We start from the raw sequence: 21517 nt of genomic DNA on the forward strand, positions 1-21517 counted from the left end.
CTCTCTTATGTTATAGGAAAATAGGAGTGAAAGGGAATAAGAGAAGGGAGGTGGAGTCGATATAAAGGAGAATAAATTGGGGGAGGTGGAGGTCAGAAATTAATTCTATTCTAATTCTAACTAACTATTTCTCAAATACAAAGAGAAATTAGATGGATACAGTGGAAAGTGGAAACTGAAGCAAGTTTTGGACCTTCTTCCACTCAGGTGGAACAAACAGCAGTTGGAATGTTAGAGAGAAGATATTGACAAGAATGACAATTGGTGGGAGGAGGGGCAATTTAGAGTGAAAGTTGGTCTCATGACTCTCTCTCTTCCTGGCCCTCAGACTAGAAGGAGCCTCTCTCCCTGTCTTGGGATAGACATTCTTCTATTCCTGATTTCCCCAACTGTGTGCTCTACCTGGATTACTGTGATCATCTCATCAAACAAAAGGATTTAAGGGAAGCGGTTTGAACTGTAAGACTGGTCTTTAGGGGCATCTGCCTGAAGAGACAGGCCTAACCAGCTCTGAAGGTCAGAACCTTGTCTTCCTCTTGCTGTCTACTACTAAGACTTTGAATTTAAGAAAACTAGCATAGATTAGCATAGAAAGGAATAAAAGAAACCCTCCACCAGCCTGCGAGGCCTGACTTCAGCTAAAAGCTGAGACAGACTCAAACCCATTTGGGGAAAAGTATAGGGAAATCCCGATTCCCTCTTCCCTGACACCTCCCCAATCCAAACTTGTTATTAAAATTCACCTTTATTTAAATAACCACAGTCAGATAAGAGGACTATCATTTTAGGGGACATAGAGGGATCGGAACCCAAGGACAGTCATTCAACTATAAACGATCCTTATTGGACCCCTGTTGGACAACTTGGTCTGGGGGGAGGCCTGTCCCTCAGGGGGATCCATGCTTACCTGCCCTGGGGTATCTTCAACATCAATTAATAGAGAAGACATCCCCTCAGGCTATCACAGTTGGCCCATTTCTCAGAACCCCATTTTCAAAGAGCCTCTCAGCATGGGGTATGTTAAGATTAAAAATTTTACTTTCTCTGCTAAAGTATTATATATTTAAAGGTTTATTAAAGATTAAGAAATAAAGAAAATATAAAATAAGAAAGCATGTGGCTAGGAGGGCCAAAAGGCCCATTCAGTTTCACTCACTACATCTTGGGCGATGTGTGTCCCTAGAAGCGGAAGCCGAGAGAGAGAGAGAGAGAGAGAGAGAGAGAGAGAGAGAGAGAGAGAGAGAGAGAGAGAGAGAGAGAGAGAGAGAGAGAGAGAGAGAATGAGAGAGAGAGAGAATGAGAGAGAGAGAATGAGAGAGAGAGAGAAAGAGAGAGAGAAAGAGAGAGAGAGAGAGAGAGAGAGAGAGAGAGAGAGAGAGAGAGAGAGAGAGAGAGAGAGAGAGAGAGAGAGAGAGGCCTGAAGTAGGCGGAGTTAGTTTAAATAATAATTTGTTCTCGACCCAGGTGGGAATTCAGGTGAGGTTACAAAGCATTCTGGGAAGTGGCCAAGGACTTCTGGGGATTGAAGTCTGGTGTTCAAATCTCCATTTTTACAGGTATCTCTCTCCTTTTACCTCACCAGCAGCCATATTCCCTCTCTCCCTTCAACCCCTCCATTCCCTATTACAAAATCTTCCTTATCCCCAGTACCCCCCTTCAATCTTCTACAGTTTCTTTACATATTACACTACATAAGAATATAAGCCATTCCTCAATTGATAAATAGTCAAAGGATATGAACAGTTAGTTCTCAAAGTAGTTACAGCTCTCTATGGTCATGCAAAAAGTGCTCTAAATCACTATTAATTAGAGAAATGCAAACTAAAACAACTCTTAAATATCATCCCATACTCATCAGTCTGGCTATTATGACAAAAAAAATGACAAAACATGGAGGGAATATGGGAAATTTGGGACACAAATGCATTGTTAAGAGAGTTATGAACTGATTCAAATATTCAGGAGAACAATTTGGACCTATGTACAAAGGGTTCCTAAACATAGGAATACCATTACTAGGTTTGTGTCTTAAAGAGTTAAGGAAACAGAAAGAAGGACCTATATGTACAAAATTTTTTTTAAATTGCTCATTTTAAGGGGGCAAATATTTGAAAAGTGAGGGGATATCCATCAATTGGTGAATGGCTGAGTAAGTTATGGTATATAGTTGTAATGGAATATTAGTATGTTGTAAGAAATAATAAGCCGGAGAAAATCAGAAAAACCTGGAAAGACTTACACAAACTAAAGAAGAGTGAAATAAGCAGAACCCAAAGAACATTGTTCAGTGAAAGGAATATTTTACAGCAAAGAATTGTGAATATCAGCTGTTCTCTCAATGATACAAAATTATCCCAAAGGACTCATGATAAAAAAAAAATGCTATCTGCTTTCAGAGAAAAAAACTGAGTCTGAATCCAGATCAAAGCAAACTTTTTTCACTTTCTTAATTGTTTTTTTTTCTATTGGAATTTCCTTCCACCAAAGGATAAACACAGAAAAGTAATTTACATGATTGCACATGTAAAATCTATGAGATTGCTTACCATTTCCAGATAGATGTGGAGGTTGCAGGGGAGGGAGAGAATTTGAGACTTGATATTCTTTTTTAAAAATTTTATTTAATTAGATGATTTAGAATATTTTTCCATGATCATAAGACTTCTATTCTTTCTCTCTCCTCCCCTGACCCTCTTCCCATATCTGACAGGCAATTCCACTGGGTATAACATGTGTCATTGATCAAGACCCATTTCCATATTATTAATATTTGCACTAGGATGATCTTTTAGAATCTTAGAAGTTGTCCTGTGCTCTCTTGGACTCTGGAAAGGTAGGTAAAGTGGGGGAGGGGTGATGAGCTCACCCCTTGGTGGGGGAAATTTTGCCCCCTTTTAGCATGGAAATGCCCTAACTTTGTCTACCTTCTGTGATGTCCCCTACTGTGGAACTCCTTCACTCGTTTGATTTTGGTTTTGTCATTTTGAGGCACTCTGTCTTGATCCGTAGAGAGGAGAAGAAGCGCGTTCTGCTTCTACTCTGGAGCCAAATTGACCCAGAAGTTGAGTCTTGATATTCTTTGAAAAATGTTGGAAACTATTTTTTACATGTAATTGGGGAAAAATAAAATAAAATTTAATACAGAGACTTCTAAAGAGTTTTAGTGAGTTTGGGACTTGTTTTTTAAAACACACATACATTCAAAAATGTGATATATTTTTATTAGTTTGTAAGAAGAACTGATTGAAACAGGGAAAATTAAAATTTCCTAGCTGAATTTCAACAAAAACCATAATTAGCGAATTACAAAAGATTGAAAAATGAGAACCATGATTTCATAAGTACAGCTAACTATGAATACTTTTATGCTCAACTCTATGTTTCTTTAGGAGGTATATTTTTCACATATCACAGCCATTGAAACCTAGCAACAATATAAACTGAACTTGGAATCAGGCCTTCAAGTTGCTATATCACAAAGTATTAAATACAGATTACCGAACATAAGGTATCATTATTAACAATATCTTTGTGAGAGCAAAACTTTTTTTGTGCTCTTATTAAAATAAACTATTTTTTTCCCAAAATGTTATTTCATCTGAAGCTCAACTTTTAAAGTTTTCTTTTGTAGGGTCTGAGTGTCAGGATGTCCTATAGTAGGAATGAAAAATGAACTCAGAGAAAATCAAGTCTAGGTTATTCATTTGTTTGGCTAATATTTGTCAGGAGAAGCAGTTTTTAGGAAACTTATAACTGATCAAAATATTCCAAACCAATAGTGAATAGATAGTGCAACAACATCTATATATAAAATAGGAAAATCTGATTATTGGGGGGATATTTGCATGAAGAAACACGGCATTACCATGAATCATATATCCAGGCAGATTACCAAAGATTTCCTCACCTCTGATTATATACTGTGTAAGGATAAAAGCAATCTGAAAGGAATGAATAGAAAAGTTAATCAAGTGAAAAGCTGCAAAGCTAAAATTGGACCTCTTTGAAAGCTATGATCCTCAAAAACAAGTTATTAATGAAGATCAATATTATGGAAATGACTCTGACTTTGCCTCTGTGTATGAGCAACATGTTTAGTGCTGCAAAGTATTTTTGGAAAAATCTCAAGGCTTATATTAATTTATTGCCAAAAGTCAACAATGTTTGACATTAACTTAAAAATGATGTATATATGTTAGTCGATATGCTGTTTTTATTTTTTTAAACTCTTATGCCAAGTTGAAAATTTCATCTATCTTGTTATCTCCAGGCAAAAGTCTGATTAGTTGTCCTGATTTCACCATCCTAAGTCTTTCTGGCAATGTTCATTCTAATAAAACAAGGGAGGAGGTAAAAGGTTATACATGTGAAAAACAAGAATTTTGAAGAAGTAGTTTATGATGAAGATAGACTCATTAACTCCATCTAATCCTTTTGGTTTTGTCTCCCCTAGAAGTTCATTTGCATAGACAATCTACTCATGGTTATTAGGAGAGGGATATGGAGAATGAAGCCCCAGTGACTTAGACTTACATGACACTTTATGGTTTATTTGAAAACAGATCATTACAATCATCATTAGATTGAAATAGAAAATGTTAATCTGTGTTATACTATTACTTGTTACAATGCCTGGATGCTCTGACTTGTGACTAGAGAGCAGCTGCTGGTATGGGACACTTGCTACAGAGATGCTGAGAGATACTTGCTACAGGGGAATGTTGAGATAGGGGAATGCTCTGGCTTGAGACAAGAGAGTGATGCTACTAAGTATGGGGACACACCTGATGGTACTTAGTTACAATTGAAGTAGAGGTACTACAGAGATAGAGAGATATGGAGCCACAGGGATGCTGCCACAGGGAATTGCTCTAGATTGATACTGGGGAATGCTCTGGGGTTTGCCTACTGATCCCTACTGATGACTAGTGGATCAATACTTCTCCTAATCTCCTCCTACCCTCTCTCCCAACCTCCTTCCCCCTCTTCTCCCTGTCTCCCTCACCTCCCAGTTCTTTTTGAAGACTTTGGCTTCTTACCTCCCCCTTGAGTGAACTATAAATGCACTCTTTTGTTTTCCTTTCAAGTCAGGGGGTTTATTGGGAAACAGGATGGGAAACTGAGGTAAGAGGGATAAGGGTGTCCCTAATCTAAAATGAAGATTATGAGGGCTTGGGAAGTCACAACTGTGACAGAGGGACAGTCAGAGATGGAGGACAACAGTTAACATCTTCTTCACAAAGTCATCAAGGTCTCTCAGCCCATTTTCAGGACCCCCCTCCCCAAGGGTCCTTCAGCCTGGGAAAGAACTAACACATTAGTTCAGGGCTTCTCTCCTTCAGCCAGCCACCAAGAAAAGTCTCTCCTTCAGCTTGGCTTTCCTCCAACTCTTGGTCAGAGAGCAGAGGTTTCTCCCTTAGTCAGAGAGCCCCAAAGCCAAAACAGCCCCACAAGGGTCCTCAGCCAGCTTCAACTGCCAATTCCTGGGAACATTCAGTTTGAAACCTTCTTCTTGATTGACAGCCAGGTCCCCAGCCTTGGTTCTTGCAACTTGGCTTGTCCTGCAAAATTTCTCTCTCTTCATGTCTCTACCACAACCCCAGTGATTTCAATTTGACCCTAAGTAAGATAGAATCTTCAAATAGCTAGCAGAAATGAATGAGTTTCAAAGACAAATTAAATACCCACAAAATCTAAATAACTTGCTGGTTGGTCTATATACCTAAAAAATCCTTAGCCCCTGGGACCTAATACCTCCTTTTGGAAAGAAAGTCACTTTCCTTCTTTGATAAATGGTAAGTTTAAGACTTTTCTTTTTCAGTAAAGTAGCCAAAGATATGAGAGGGAGGAAGATAGTTGAGGGGGGGAGGGATAACAGATATAGACACAGAGTCAGAGACAGAGAGAGACAAATAAAGACACAGAGAGAAGCAAAGAATTATATATATATATATATATATATATACATACACATGTATATGGCTAATCATTATTAAGTTATTTATAGCTTTAGCACATCTTTTAAGAGTCAATCAGAATAAACAGAAGAGAGTATTGAAGTATTGGTCCATATACTTACATGTACATCTTTGTAAAGGCCATGTTACTATAATGTGCTGCTTTGGTCCAAGATTTCAAAGAGCAGAAAGAAAGCTTCCAACTCAGTTGATCTAATCACATGATTAATTTGAAGAATACACTACTCAGACATTTAGGAAGGATATAGCATGAAGGGCATTCTGCCATACTGTCACCCTTCTAGGGTCCCTCACTTTGTATGGCTCAGGAAAATCAGCATATATTCCTGTTTCCAGGAAGTCAGCTCTATCCAGAAATAGTTTAACTTCTCAATAGCTCATAGCCATTAGGGATATGTGGCTATATATTGAGACAGACCAAGGGAGATAGAATGTCTTCAAAGTGCACCTACTTTATGTTAAGTAGTACAAAGATATAATTGAATACAATAATTATGAGGAGATTATATAATGTTGGTAAACCTCTGGTCCTCCTCTTCTTCCCCCTTGGATCACGTACTTCTCCCCACTTTGGGCATGCTTAGTTAGTATTCCAGGCATGCAAGATTCGATGGCTCTTTGCTTTCTTTAAAGTATGCTTGATATTCCCCGCCTAGCTTAAATTTAATAAATGGAGGCTTTGTTCTGGTCATGAGAAAATGAGGGGCTGGTACTGTGGAGTGATGCAGAATTTTCTGGATGACTAAGGAACTGGAAAGTCTGATGAAGCATAAGTGATTGAACTAGGAATGAGTGTGCATATAAAAGGTTCAAAGTTGATAATCTCTTCATCTTTTCTCTTTTGATTGAGATTACAGTGAACTTCCAGGTGCAGTGCCTTATCCCCTTCTACTTCTTAGACACCATGTGTCCATGAACATATGGTCCCTCCATTACTTTAGTAATTATTTTTTCCTGATTTTTTTTCTGAACCAAGATCTGGACTTGGAATTGACCAAATTGTGACCTACTAAGTGTTGAAGCATAAGAAAAGTGTACAATGGTTTGTTTCCTCAACCATCAGAGTCAATAATTGAGACCACTGGAGCTTCTAGCAGTAGCTTCTTTGCCAGGGAGGGGCTGGCAACTGAGAAACCTGCTTGATATAGTCTTTGTTTTTATTCTTTAATATTTTTCAGTCATGTCTGATCCTTCATAACCCTATTCGTTTTTTTTTTTTTTGGCAGAGATACTGACATAGGTTGCTATTTCCTTTTCTAGTTCATTTTACAGATAAGGAAACTGAGGCAAACAAGGTCAAATGAATTGCCTAAGGTCACATAACTAGTAAGTATATAAGTCCTGCTTTGAACTGTGGAAGATGTCTTCATGACTCTAGGGTCAATGCTCTATTATCGGTGCCACCTAAATGCTCCTCAGTTTATAGAATTGACCTGTCCACTGTGTCAAAGTCCTAGGTACCAGCTCTACTGAGCAAGGGAGTGATTTATGCATCACAATACCTTGCCCTGGAAGAGAACTTGGTGAAGACTATGCAGGAAGAAAAGGACTTGTAGGGCCAGGAGTCATAAGGTAGTCTTTGACTGTACATGTTTACTATTTGTGTGCCTCACTATCTATACACATTAAGTTGGAACCCACTCTTCTCAGATCTTCTCAGAGCTCTCCAAGGACAAGTAAATGCAGAGGAAAGAATGCATTCTCAGTTTGGGGGAATCCTTTTGCAACTTGTCCTTGCTATAACTTCTAAGTAAATATCACTTTGTAAAAACTAATTGGTATTGATTAGTTGATTGGAATTGAGATGAGCACACTTGACAGGAGTTCATGATGAATAGCATTAGAAGCCACAACCCCTCAAGGTTATCTCTTGAATCTTAGGGGAAGAGTTGTCAGTTACCCTCTGAAGTCACAACCTGCTAATGCAAGTAGGTGCCCAGAAGTTATATATATATATATATATATATATATATATATATATATATATATATATATATATATATATATATATATATATATAATGCTAAGAACAAAGATTGGTAGAATTCTTTTGGAATCAGGATCTGTTTTCATGTAAATACATCATTCATTCTGGGTATCTTTATCTGCATGCCTGTCTTCTGGGAAAAGGAATCTAGTATAACCAACTTGTATCATGTAATGGATAAACATGATACCAGTACAAGGTAATATGTCATTAATATTAATTTATCTTTCAGAAAAAATAGTTTAAATATTTTATTCTCAAAATTCTTATTTCCTACCAATAATAAAGTGGGGTTAATATTCAGTACTGGTAGAATATAAAGGAAGTTATTTAACTTCCTTAGGGCTCAATTTTCTCATCTGTAAATTGCAGAAGTTGGATTATATGGACTCTGAGGTCTCTTTCAGCTGTAATTCTTTGATCTCATAATTTAATGATCTCAAGCAACATCTCAGCAAAGTGCTGTCCAGTGGTTTTTAACTTATGGACTAGAGTTCTCTAGAGGACAATGAGACTTTTGCAAAAGGTCATCAAGTCTTTATATGCAGCAAGCATTGTCACTGTGAATTTTATGCAGCTTTGAAGTACAACACATGATCACATGATATAGTGATTTCCACCCCACCCTCATGTTTCCATCATCCACTTAATGAAATGACAGGTTTTACAAGTAGATAACCACTAAGTGTCATGATTTTTTTCTCTTTCTGGCTTTGAATATTTACATTCAGATTTGTAAAGGGCATGAAACTTTGAAAGGTTCACACTCTGAAGTAACCCATTCAAAGATTGAAAAGGGTGAAACCTGGAGTTCGTTTATACTTTGTAAGAGATTTGCCCTTTTTAGACTTTGATGGATCTGTGTAAAGGAAGTAGAGAGAAGTGTTTTTTATGTTCCTTCATTCCTTTAGGAGGTGTAAATAAGTTCCTCAGCTTTATGGAACTTAAATTATGGAATTAAAGGGGATAGTTATTGTCTGGCTGAAGAATCATTCAAATCCATCCACATCCCACCATGTCCATCCAGTGGACTTAAAGAAGCCAGCTATAGGGAAAGGCTTCACTTATTGAGAAGAAATCACTCATCTTTTCCTTTATTCTCCTTCCAGGGTGCATGGGGGGGCAGGAGAAAGGAAATAAAGGTGTGCATGTGTGTGTGTGTGTGTGTGTGTGTGTGTGTGTGTGTGTTGGTGTCTTGCCACATATTATCTTGTTTAGGAGAAGATATTATACAGAGGAGAGCAAAGCATGTGAATAGAGATGATAAATCTGATGAAGAACAAGCTCAGGAAGTCCTGCAAGACTCCAAGAAAGATATCCAGGCCCAAGAAAGACACCCAGCACCCAATGGGGAGCAGAATTAGGAACTACTAAACTCTTTGCACATTTACTCTTCTTATTGATAATATTTGTATTTATTAGTGAACAACAGGATTATGAGAAATATTTTGTTTCTATTATTTGTTACTATGCCATTCTAGTAGATGCCTTTTCTCTGAGACAATTATATCCACTGACTAACTACTGGAGAACTACTAATTGGGGTTCATGAGCTATATTTAATTCCATCATAAATTCCATTTAATTCCATCAATTTCCATAAAGCTGAGGACCTTATTCATACCTCCTAAAGAAACAAGTGTAAACACTAAAACTATAAGGATAATTTTAGTGTTTTGACTTAATATCTAAATAAGCAGTCGTCATGGGAAATTCCTAAATATGAAAATACCCAAGTCAGCTGGGATTTATGGAGATTTTAATTAATAAAGAAAGAAGGAATTAAGGGAAGGAGAGAGAGAGAGAGAGAGAGAGAGAGAGAGAGAGAGAGAGAGAGAGAGAGAGATTGAGAGAGAGAGAGAGAGAGAGAGAGAGAGAGAGAGAGAGAGAGAGAGAGAGAGAGAGAAAGGGAGAGAGAATTAATGTAAATTGCTCTGGCTCAGGCAGAGCCAAGCAGTGGAAAAAGGCTGAGACTAAGGGAGAGGGAGTCAGTCTTTATCACATACCACAAGACCGTCTCCAAGCTGGATTCTTCCACTCCGAACTGAAATTACTCTCCAAGCTGAATTCAATTGTCCCTGAACAGTTCCTTTGCCTCCTTTTAAAGAGATTTTTCTCTTATGTCACCTCCCCTAAATTTTCACATCTACCAATCACAGTAGATGCTTTTTTCCAGGACTGCCCATTCTTAGTTTTCACCTTCTTTGGTTTTCAGCTTCTCTGGTTAAATTAAATCTTCCTAGTACTTCACACCTCTTTGTTAAGCTTGCCTTTTGTAAGTTACTTAATCTTTTTAGATACTAATTTAACCTTTACAGGTACTTAACACCTTTTTGTATTATATCTAAAAATAGATTTAGCTTAAGGTCCTAGCTTTACTATAAGGTATGAGTTGGGGACTTTCATGTCCAATCAGGAGTTTACAACTTTATCTTCCCCTAAGGCATGGTCTGCATAGGGTGGAGTAATTTTAAAATTTCCCAATACATTCCTGATTCTTGTTAGACTAAGTATCTCCATTGTTACAATAAGGCAATAGTTTAAATAAAATCTTCTAAGGTACAGTCTGAGTAGTTTTTAAGATTCACACAAGGAAGCATAAAGAAGAAGCATGGTGTAGATTCACCTAATACTTTGATATGACAGTATTTATCCCCTACGGGAACCAACCTGTGCAAGTGAGATGAAAAGATTGCCTCAAGAGTGTTATACAACAAAGTAGGCAGCATGAATAGTGAGTATTTTGTTTTTATTGTCAAGGAATCACAAAATATAAGAGCTAGGTAGAAAGGACATTAAATGCTATATAATCAAACCTATACCTGGGCAAAAATCTCTTTTATGATGGTCTCACAAAGTGATCACTCAGTCTCTCCTTGAAGATTAATAAATATTGTGTAATTAGAGTCTGCTCCCCAGAACTCTCTTTCCCAGCTTCCCATTTTTGTTCTCATGTTATGTGCTTATGCTTTGAAGATAAAGTTGTGGGTATAGCTCCACCTTCTCTCTCTGCTTCCTAGAAGGTGGTTGTGGAGGTTGGGTGAGAGCCAGGCAGGAGAATTTTACCCACATGGTTTTACCTAGGCTTTATACTTTTATTCTTTTGTTTTTTCTATTTCAAGTGATTAATAATAAACCTTATAAAATATAATACTTGGAGTTATTGGACATTAAATTTAACATTATATAATAATCAGCTCTCAGGGGAAAAAATTTGAATCACTTTTAAGTCTAAGCAGGACCATTAACATTTTCTCCATTACTTTATTAAGACAGCTAATTGATAAAATAATAAATCAATCCTTGATTTCTAGTGCTTAATAATTTCTAAAGCATAAATACACTCAAATTTTAATAATTGGCTTTCAATTGCTGGTTGGAGCTGGTTTAAGGACACATTAGGGGTAACCCATTTCTTTCTCAAACTTTCATTCCACTTTTGGATAGATTTGTTAGGAATGTTACCTTAAAAATCATCAAAATCTTTAGAAAAGGTCATATCATGAACAAATTAGGGGAGAATGGAGCAAATTACCTATTAGATCTATGGATTAGTGAAAAATTCATGATAAAACAGGAGATAAAGAGATTCATGGAGAATAAAATGAACAAATTCACTACCTGAAATTTGAAAGTTTTACAAAACAAAACCAATATGGTCAAAATTAGGAAGCAGGAAACTGGAAAGATTTTTTTACAAGTTTCTCTGATAAAGGTCTCATTTCTCAAATATAATTGAAAGCAACTATTTATCAATTGGGGAATGGCTGTTATAAATTTGGCAGTTTTCAAAGGAAAAATTAAAAATGTCGGTAGTGATATTAAAAAATCTTCAGAGTGCTTAGAGGAAGAAAGAGATTTTGGAACTGAAAATAAAAATGAAATTACAAAAAAAAATTCAAAATCTGTTTCTCTCTGCAGCTTTCTATCCTTTGCTCCTACTTCTATGTGATGAAATCTAGAACTAGTTTAATCCTTGGATTTTTCCTTTGCACCTAACAGGAGTGGAATATTTAAAAATCACCTTCCTGTAAAAGTATTTGGCTGACTTCTGGTTACATGCCCAATTTTGCAGAACCAAAAGTGTCTGCTAAAGCTATGAAATACCTGATCACTTTAGCTACAGCATGCATTTGTCAAAGCAGATTTTCAGGACTCTGTTGCATGGAGATCTAACATCCCAAGGAAGTCATTTGTGGATAACTTGAAACATTTATTACTTCAACCACATTTTTGTACGAAAGCTGCAGAATAGAATCATTTTAAAAAATTCATTGATTAAGCATAATAAATATGAAAATATGCTTTCAAATGATCTCTCTCTCTCAAGTCTCTTTCTAATCCAGTCCATCCTTCACTCAGCTGTCAAAATGTCATTTCTACAGTGTGAGTCTGACTATGTTACCCCCTTTTCTCCATACCCTCACTTAAGAATTTCCAGAGACTTCTTATTACAACTAGGATCATATATAAATTCCTTTGTTTGACTTCTAAAGCCTTTCATAGCCTTTTTTTCTGTTTTCAGTCTTCTTAGACCTTATTCCTCTCAATGTATTCTGGAATCTAATGACACTGGGCTTCTTAATGTAGTATTCCCAGATTATTATGATATCCTACTGATTGGTCTCCCTGCCTCTAGTCTCTCCCCACTCCAGTCCATTCACTATTCATCTGTCAAAGTGAACTTCCTGAAGCACAGATCTGGGCATGCCACTCTCTTAGTCAATATACTTTAGTGGCTCTATATTACTTCCATAAATAGAAAATCCTCTATTTGGTGTTTAGAGCCCTTCATAATCTCACCCCTTCCTACCCTGCCAGTCTCCTTTCACCTTCCTACACTTCATATAGTACCCTATAATCCAGTGGTACTTGCCTGTTTGCTCTTCCTTGCCCAAGTCACTTGCTCCTGACCAGCATTTTCACCTATTGTCTCTCATGCCCATAATGGACTCACTCCTCATAGCTGCCTTTTGGCTTCCCTTAGCTTCTTTACAAGTCTCAGCTAAAATCTCATTTTCTAGTCTCTTCTAATGCTAATGTTTCTCTTTAAGATCATCTCCAATTTATCCCATATGAATGCTTTGGGGACATAGTTGTTTACATGCCATCACCCTAATTAGTGTGATAGAAGTTTCAAACCCTAGAACTGGAGTTACAGTCTGGGAAATTGACAGAGTCTCAGCCACAGTGCAGGAGAGACCCCAGGAGATGTTCTGGAATCTTGGGAGAGCAAGAGAGTCTGTCAGAGAGAGGCAGTTAGCTCTTCAATCCTGAAGCAGCCTAAGGAGAGGTCTGGTCAAGACTTTGCTCCTGAGGAAAGTCTTACATCTTTCTCCTGGTTATTGGACACCCTTGCTCCTACCAATTCCCAACTGAAGTGGTGGTCTGAGAAGACACCAAGCAGCTGACAAGATCACCTCAGCTCCTGGTGCCTGGGGTTGGAACTGTGCCCATGCACCAAGAGCAGGGCCATCCAAGCCTGAATCTCTCAGGGGCCCAAGGCTGCCAAGGCCTGGGTTCCCCAACTTGAGGAGGGAGGTAGGGGTAGCTAGAATAGGGATGCCTTTTTCCTACTTTCCTCACAAAAACCCTTTCCGCAGCCATTCCCTATGTTATTCCCAAATTGATCAGTTAGAATAAAGTTTGTCATATTCCCCAATTGACTCTAATGTGAGTGGTAAACAGTTCCAACTTGATGGGGGAGGGTAACTTTCTCTCTCATACAGGAGGAAACCTCTATACATTAGTAGTAGAGGGAAGTCAAGAGGCAGTTTGGGGGTGAGCAGTCATAGCTGAGGGGAGACTGAAGGGGGGAACTACTCACTCCCCCCTCTCCTCTCTGTTGGCCAAGTTAAACAGCAACTGTCTCCCCTGAACCCTGCTTTGAGAGGGGAGGTCTCTACTCTTTCTCCCTCTCTCTCTTTACCACCAGACTAACCCTCTATTACATTAGAATGTGAACTCTTGTGAAAACAAGAACTGTTTTTGCCTTTTAAAAAAAAATCATCAGCACTTAGCACAGTGCCTGGAAAATACCAAGCTCTTGATAAGTATTTCATGACCTAATTTGACATGTAGGTACTAGTTAGGTGGAATAGTGGATAAAGTGCTGGCTCAAGTCATAAAGACGAGTTCAGATCTGATCTCAAACATTCACTGACTGGGTGATCCTGGGCAAGTCACTTAACCTTTATTTACCTCAGTTCCTTATCTGTAAAATGGGGACACACCAGAGACAAAGATGGCAAACCACTCCAGCATCTTTGCCAAGAAAACCCCATGAGCAAAAGTCCATGAAGTCATGCAGAGTCAGACACAACTGACTGACTGAACAACAACAACTTATGATATAGGTATTACTATTTTTCAAAAGTGTTGCTAAACTCACAAATTTTCACTTGAGGAATCTGGGAAATTTTGCTTTAATAAAGGGATCTCTTTAATCCTAAAAGACTGGAAACTACTGATATAGTCCATTGACTCAGTGTTGCTGCTTGGGAAAACCACCGTTCCATGAGGAATTAAACCTAAGACTACTTCTATAGGTAGAGTAATTAGGGTATTTTTCTTTCATTGACCATTTTTTTTCCATTCATGGTCTCTAGATTTCTCTATACTTCTTTCTTACCTCCACTTTTTTCCATTCATGGTCTCTAGATTTCTCTATACTTCTTTCTTACCTTCCACTTTGTGGAAATTCTAGTTCCCTTCAAAAGGAAATTTCTTTCATAAAGAAAATTGTGCCATCTACACCAGGGGGTCTTAACTATTTCTAGTGTCATCGATTCAAATGACAGTCTAGAGAACACTATATATACCTCACAATAATATTTTAATGCATAAAATCCAAAAGATTATGAAGAAAACTAATTACATACAATCTATCTATCTGTCTATCTATCTGTCTATCTATCTATCTATCTATCTATCTATCTATCTATCTATCTATCTATCCATCTATCTATCCATCCATCCATCCATCTATCTATCTATCTATCTATCTATCTATCTATCTATCTATCTTTCTATCTTTATCTGTCTGTCTATCTATCTAACTGCATTGTAAGGATAATTTTAGGGTTGTGACCTAATCTAAATTAATTTTGGTCACCAGGGAATATCCCAAATAAAATACCCAAGTCAGCTTGGAAATTTATGGTGATTTAATTAATATAGAGGGAAAGAATTAAGGAGAAAAGAGAGGGAAAGGTATAGGATTTCTCCCACCTGGCCTGTGTCAGGGGGAGTTCAAAGTCCACCATGAGGTCTTTGAAGATTAGAGGCTATTTCTGAGAGGATGGTGTTTAGAAGGTAAAGGAGGAAAGAATGAGCCTTACCTCGGAGAGAGCTCAGAGAACTGAGACTAGGTTACTAGGCTTCTTCCAGTATGGTATCAAGGAAAACTCATCACTAACCCGGACAATAACTGCCATCACACCAAGATACTGAATGGCTCAGCACGCTGCCACCAGCCACCTATCCACCACCAAAGAGGCCAGAGAGAGGAAGTGATGTGAAATATATAGACAGTTTTTACATCATTTTCTTTCATCTCACATGTACCAATGGTAGCTTATGCTTGACCTAGGACAGCCAAGGGGTCTGTCAGTTGTTTCTGATTTGTCATTTGCTAGCACATGTCTGTCATAGCCCATCCTTCTAAATACTTAATCCTTAAGTATGGGTGTAGACATTCCCGTTTTTTGTTAGACTAAGTAGGGTGGAGTAATCTAAAGCTCACAGTATGCTAACTGAATATATCTAACATATGTAGTAATGTGAGCTATAAGCAGCATCCCTCCTTGGAAGACTTTGAGAGTCTCATTTGTCACTGGTATTCTATTTCACCTCCCCAACTATTCTTTCTCTGCATTTAATCTTTTGTAAAAGTCCTGCTGACCCAGGAAGACTAGGACTCCTTCTCCTAGAAAGGGACTCCAGGTTTGGGCAAACACAGATCAGTACGTTTGCTTGTCTCTGGATCATTATGCTTCTACTCCAAAGTAGAAATTCAGGAATAATCTCTTTAAGAAAACTCTTTTTATCTCAATTGGAAGATTTCCACAAAATGGATTAACAACTTCCTTTCTGAAGGTGACACCTTGTACTATTGTGCTATTAGAAATGATAAGCAGAGTGATTTCTGAAAAAGCTGGAAAGATCTACCTGAATTGATGTAGAGCAAAATAAGCAGAACCAGGAGAACATTATACATAGTAACAGCAATATTGTATGATGATCACTCTCCATAATGCAATGATGGATTTATGCAATTCCCAAGGATTTATGACAAGGAATGCTAACCTCCTCCAGAGAAAGAGCTATTGGAATCAGATTGATACAGATCAAAGCATACTATCTTTTTCATCAATGTATTTATGCTTTTATTGGAGGTTTTGTTTTTTTATGAGCAAGTTTTTGCAACAATGGCCAATATGGAAGTGTGCTTTGCATGACAATACATGTATGGCCTAGATCAACTTACTTATCATTTCTGAGTGGGAGGAGGGAAGGGAGGGAGGAGTTTGGGATCTTATAATTTTGGAAAATATATATTAAAAACCATTATTAACTGTAATTTGGAAAATAAAATATATTTGAATTTAAAAAGAAAGCTACTCCATGTATAAAATACATTGAAAGACTACGGTACTGACTTTTACCCTTATCTATTACTGGTTCATTTGCCTGTTAATTTTCTCACTCTAGATTCAGACAGTCTAGTGGAGGATACAGGTTGGCTATAAAGGATAGTTTTTTTTTAAACAATAGAATAGGAATTCTAGAAGGAACAATGAAAAGTTAGGAAAGAGTGGTATGAAGACCAGTAAGGAAGAAGATGAAGATATAGATGAAGAAGAGGGACTGGGAAGTAGTGACTAGGAAAAGGAAATTTGACTGGAGTCAACTATGATGGCTGCTCACACATGGCTCTCTATAGCTACTACTGTTCTTCTCAGAGATGACTATGCCTTTTCTTATCAGAAGATATGAAACTTGAATGAATTTCTGATACTATTCAGAGCTAATGTGAAGGCTCTGTGATGTTCAACAATCCCACAAGATGTTTCATATTTTAGTGTTTTAAGTATCAACTTCTTGGAAGAATATAATAGGAGTTATGGTTTACTATGTCATTTAAAAATATTTGCAATTTTTGTTTATAAACCTTTCAATCATTTCTTTTATGTTGGAATATGTAAGTAGCTGTCTAATAGCTAATATACTTTGTACATTGGATACTCTTCTAGGAGGGAAGTTGTCAATCCATTTTGTGGAAATCATCAACATAAGACAAAAAAAAAGCCTTAAGAATTGCCCCCACATTTCCACTTTGGAATAGGAGCATAATTGAGCCAGAGACAAGGATATAAGCTCATCTGTGTTTACCCAAATCTAGAGTCCCTTGCTAGAAGAAGGCACCCCAGTCCTCTTGGGCCAGCAGGATGGCTACTGAAGATTGAGGAGATGGAATAAAATAGTAATGGTGAGGGAGAGTCTCAGAATCTTCTCAAGAAAACAGATTAAAAATGCATTTGGTGAAATAAAGAGCCATGAAATGTGTTTTAGATAAGAAGTAGCCCTGAGTCACCTAGGAATATGAACTGTTGGGGTTTAATTCTGTTTCTCACTGGTATGGAAATATATGGGAAACTATAGCCCTTTGTGTAGGGGCAGCTAAGAGTGATTATATTATTTGTTTTTTTCTCCATAAAATTAACTTTGCTCTTATGAATTAATTAAAAGTTTTGTTATTTAATTTTTGATTGATTTCTTCATATAGAATTTATTGGATGAGGGACTGATTGAGTCAAATTTTCATAATTATAACTTCCCCAAACATCTCACATTGAATTTGGGGGAGCAAGGAGTTCAAAGTTGAATGGGACTGACAATTGAATAGGAAGGATGAGTTCCAGAAAGTTGAAGATTTTAAGTAACAAAACTTTCATGCAAACAGACACAAAAGAAATATGGCTTATTATTTATTCTCTGTATAATTATTCTCTGGAGAGAATAATAATGAGGGAAGGGCCAGGGGAAACATTCACACTCCAAATTGTGTGTTTGTCCCCTGCTGCTTGGTAGCGGCAGAACCAAGCCCAGAGAATTTTAGTCATGCTTTCATCTACTTGATGGTGTATAGGATATATAAGTTATTTATGTATGCTCATCAAATTTACTATCTGGCCATTCTGGACTCTATAATCAATATAGCATTAAGGTGGCATCAGAACCTTAGGATGATTTTTCAAATAAGATTGAATAGTAAATTACTTCACTGTCATTTCTCAATAGTTTGTGGGGAATGAGGTTAATTGAAATGCACAGATTTCAATAGCTAAAAGCTCCAACCTCCTTGCCAACCAATCTTTTGCCAGTACTGCTAAAAAGCAGCTAACTGACTAATCTAATTCTCACCTTCTTTCTCCAACATCCTCTGATGAAAGTGCTAATAAGAAGCAAAATGACCAAAAAGTGAGCAGCAGAAGGGAAGAGGAGCATGCCAGCCTTCACCATCCACTGAATGAGAATGTCAGTCCCTGAAAAATGCCAAGTTGATCATAGTGATGGAACAACAGAGGTTAGCTTTATGCTAGTCTTTCCTAGGGCAGTTACTGGAGACTACCATTGTGCATGAGGACAAGAATACCTTGGAACAGGACAGAGAGGTAGCAGGATGTATAGAATGCCAGGTCTGGAGTCAGGAGGACCTGGGTGCAAAATTGGCTTCAGATACTTCCTATCTTTGTGACTTTGGGCAAGTCACCTAATCCCCATTGTCCAGCCATTGCAACTCTCCTGTCTTACTAAGACAAAAGGTAAGGGTTTTTTTTTAAATTTTATAGTATTTTATTTGATCATTTCCATGCATTATTCATTAAAGACAAAGATCATTTTCTTTTCCTCCCCCCCAACCCCGTAGCTGACTCGTGATTCCACTTGGTATCCCATGTGTTCTTGATTCGAACCGATTGCCATGTTGTTAATATTTGCATTAGAGTGTTCATTTAGAGTCTCTCCTCTGTCATGTCCCCTCAACCACTGTAGTCAGGCAGTTGCTTTTCCTCAGTGCTTCTACTCTCACAGTTTGTCCTCTGCTTATGCATAGTGTTTTTTCTCCTAGATCCCTGCAGATTGTTCAGGGACATTATACCACCACTAATGGAAAAGTCCATTACTTTCGATTATACCACAGTGTATTAGTCTCTGTGTACAATGTTCTCCTGGTTCTGCTCCTCTCGCTCTGCATCACTTCCTGGAGGTCGTTCCAGTCTCCATGGAATTCCTCCACTTTATTATTCCTTTTTGCACAATAATATTCCATCACCAATATACACCGCAATTTGTTCAGGCATTCCCCAATTGATGGGCATCCCCTCATTTTCCAATTTTTGGCCACCACAAAGAGCGCAGCTATGAATATTTTTGTACAAGTCTTTTTGTCCATTATCTCTTTGAGGTACAGACCCAGCAGTGCTATGGCTGGATCAAAGGGTAGACATTCTTTTATCACCCTTTGTGCATAGTTCCAAATTGCCCTCCAAATTGGTTGGATCAGTTCACAACTCCATCAGCAATGAATTAATGTCCCTACTTTGCCATATCCCCTCCAGCATTCATTACTTTCCATAGCTGTCATGTTAGCCAATCTGCTAGGTGTGAGGTGATACCTCAGAGTTGTTTTGATTTGCATCTCTCTGATTATAAGAGATTTAGAACACTTCTTCATGTGCTTATTAATAGTTTTGATTTCTTTATCTGAAAACTGCCTATCCATGTCCCTTGCCCATTTATCAATTGGGGAATGGCTTGATTTTTTGTACAATTGATCTAGCTCATTATAAATTTGAGTAATTAAACCTTTGTCAGAGGTTTTTGTGAAGATTTTTTCCCAATTTGTTGTTTTCCTTCTGATTTTAGTTACATTGGTTTTGTTTGTACAAAAGCTTTTTAATTTGATGTAGTTGAAATTATTTATTTTACATTTTGTGATTCTTTCTGTGTCTTGCTTGGTTTTAAAGTCTTTCCCCTCCCAAAGGTCTGACATGTATACTATTCTGTGTTTACCCAATTTACTTATGGTTTCCTTCTTTATGTTTAAGTCATTCACCCATTTTGAATTTATCTTGGTGTAGGGTGTGAGGTGTTGATCAATTCCTAATCTCTCCCACACTGTCTTCCAGTTTTCCCAGCAGTTTTTATCGAATAGTGGATTTTTGTCCCAAAACCTGGGATCTTTGGGTTTATCATATACTGTCTTGCTGAGGTCACTTGCCCCCAGTCTATTCCACTGATCCTCCTTTCTGTCTCTTAGCCAGTACCAAATTATTTTGATGACTGCTGCTTTGTAATATAGTTTGAGGTTTGGGACTGCAAGGCCCCCCTCATTTGTGTTTTTTTTTCATTATTTCCCTGGATATCCTTGATCTTTTGTTCTTCCAAATGAACTTTGTTATGGTTTTTTCTAAATCAGTAAAGAAATTTTTTGGGAGTTCCATGGGTATGGCACTAAATAGATGAATAAGTTTGGGTAGGATGGTCATTTTTATTATATTGGCTCGTCCTATCCATGAGCAGTTAATGTTTTTCCAATTGCTCAAGTCTAGTTTTAGTTGTGTGGCAAGTGTTTTGTAGTTATGTTCATATAGTTCCTATGTTTGTCTCGGGAGATAGATTCCTAGGTATTTTATTTTGTCTAAGGTGATTTTGAGTGGGATTTCTCTTTCTAGTTTTTGCTGCTGAGCTGTGTTGGAGATATATAGAAAAGCTGATGATTTATGTGGGTTTATTTTGTATCCTGCAACTTTGCTAAAGTTGTTGATTATTTCAATTAGCTTTTTGGTTGAATCTCTAGGATTCTTTAAGTAGACCATCATGTCATCTGCAAAGAGCGATAATTTGGTCTCCTCCTTGCCTATTTTGATGTCTTCAATTTCTTTTTCTTCTCTAATTGCTACTGCTAGTGTTTCTAGTACAATGTCAAATAATAGAAGTGATAATGGGCATCCTTGTTTCACTCCTGATCTTATTGGGAATGCATCTAGTTTATCCCCATTGCAGATGATATTAGCTGATGGTTTTAGATATATACTGTTTATTAATTTTAGGAACAACCTTTCTATTCCTATGCTTTCTAGTGTTTTTAATAGGAATGGATGTTGTATTTTTTCAAAGGCTTTTTCTGTGTCTATTGAGATAATCATGTGGTTCTTGTTGGTTTGCTTGTTGATGTGGTCAATTATGTGGATGGTTTTCCTAATATTGAACCAGCCCTGCATCCCTGGTATAAATCCTACTTGATCATGGTGGATGACCCTTCTGATCACTTGCTGGAGTCTTTTTGCTAGTATCCTTTTTAAGATTTTTGCATCTATATTCATTAGGGAGATTGGTCTATAGTTTTCTTTCTCTGTTTTTGACCTGCCTGGTTTTGGAATCAGTACCATATTTGTGTCATAAAAGGAGTTTGGTAGAACTCCCTCTTTGCTTATTATGTCAAATAGTTTATATAGTATTGGAGTTAGCTGTTCTCTGAATGTTTGAT

General features: G+C 37.4%; 1 pseudogene; it reads left to right on the plus strand.

Moving 5' to 3' along the window:
* The first annotated feature begins 3669 nt into the window (after nucleotides 1-3669).
* On the plus strand, nucleotides 3670-4140 carry LOC103106005 (low molecular weight phosphotyrosine protein phosphatase-like; annotated as a pseudogene).
* Nucleotides 4141-21517: the final 17377 nt, after the last annotated feature.

This window comes from Monodelphis domestica, chromosome 5, assembly GCF_027887165.1.
Source record: "Monodelphis domestica isolate mMonDom1 chromosome 5, mMonDom1.pri, whole genome shotgun sequence".
NCBI lineage: Eukaryota > Metazoa > Chordata > Mammalia > Didelphimorphia > Didelphidae > Monodelphis > Monodelphis domestica.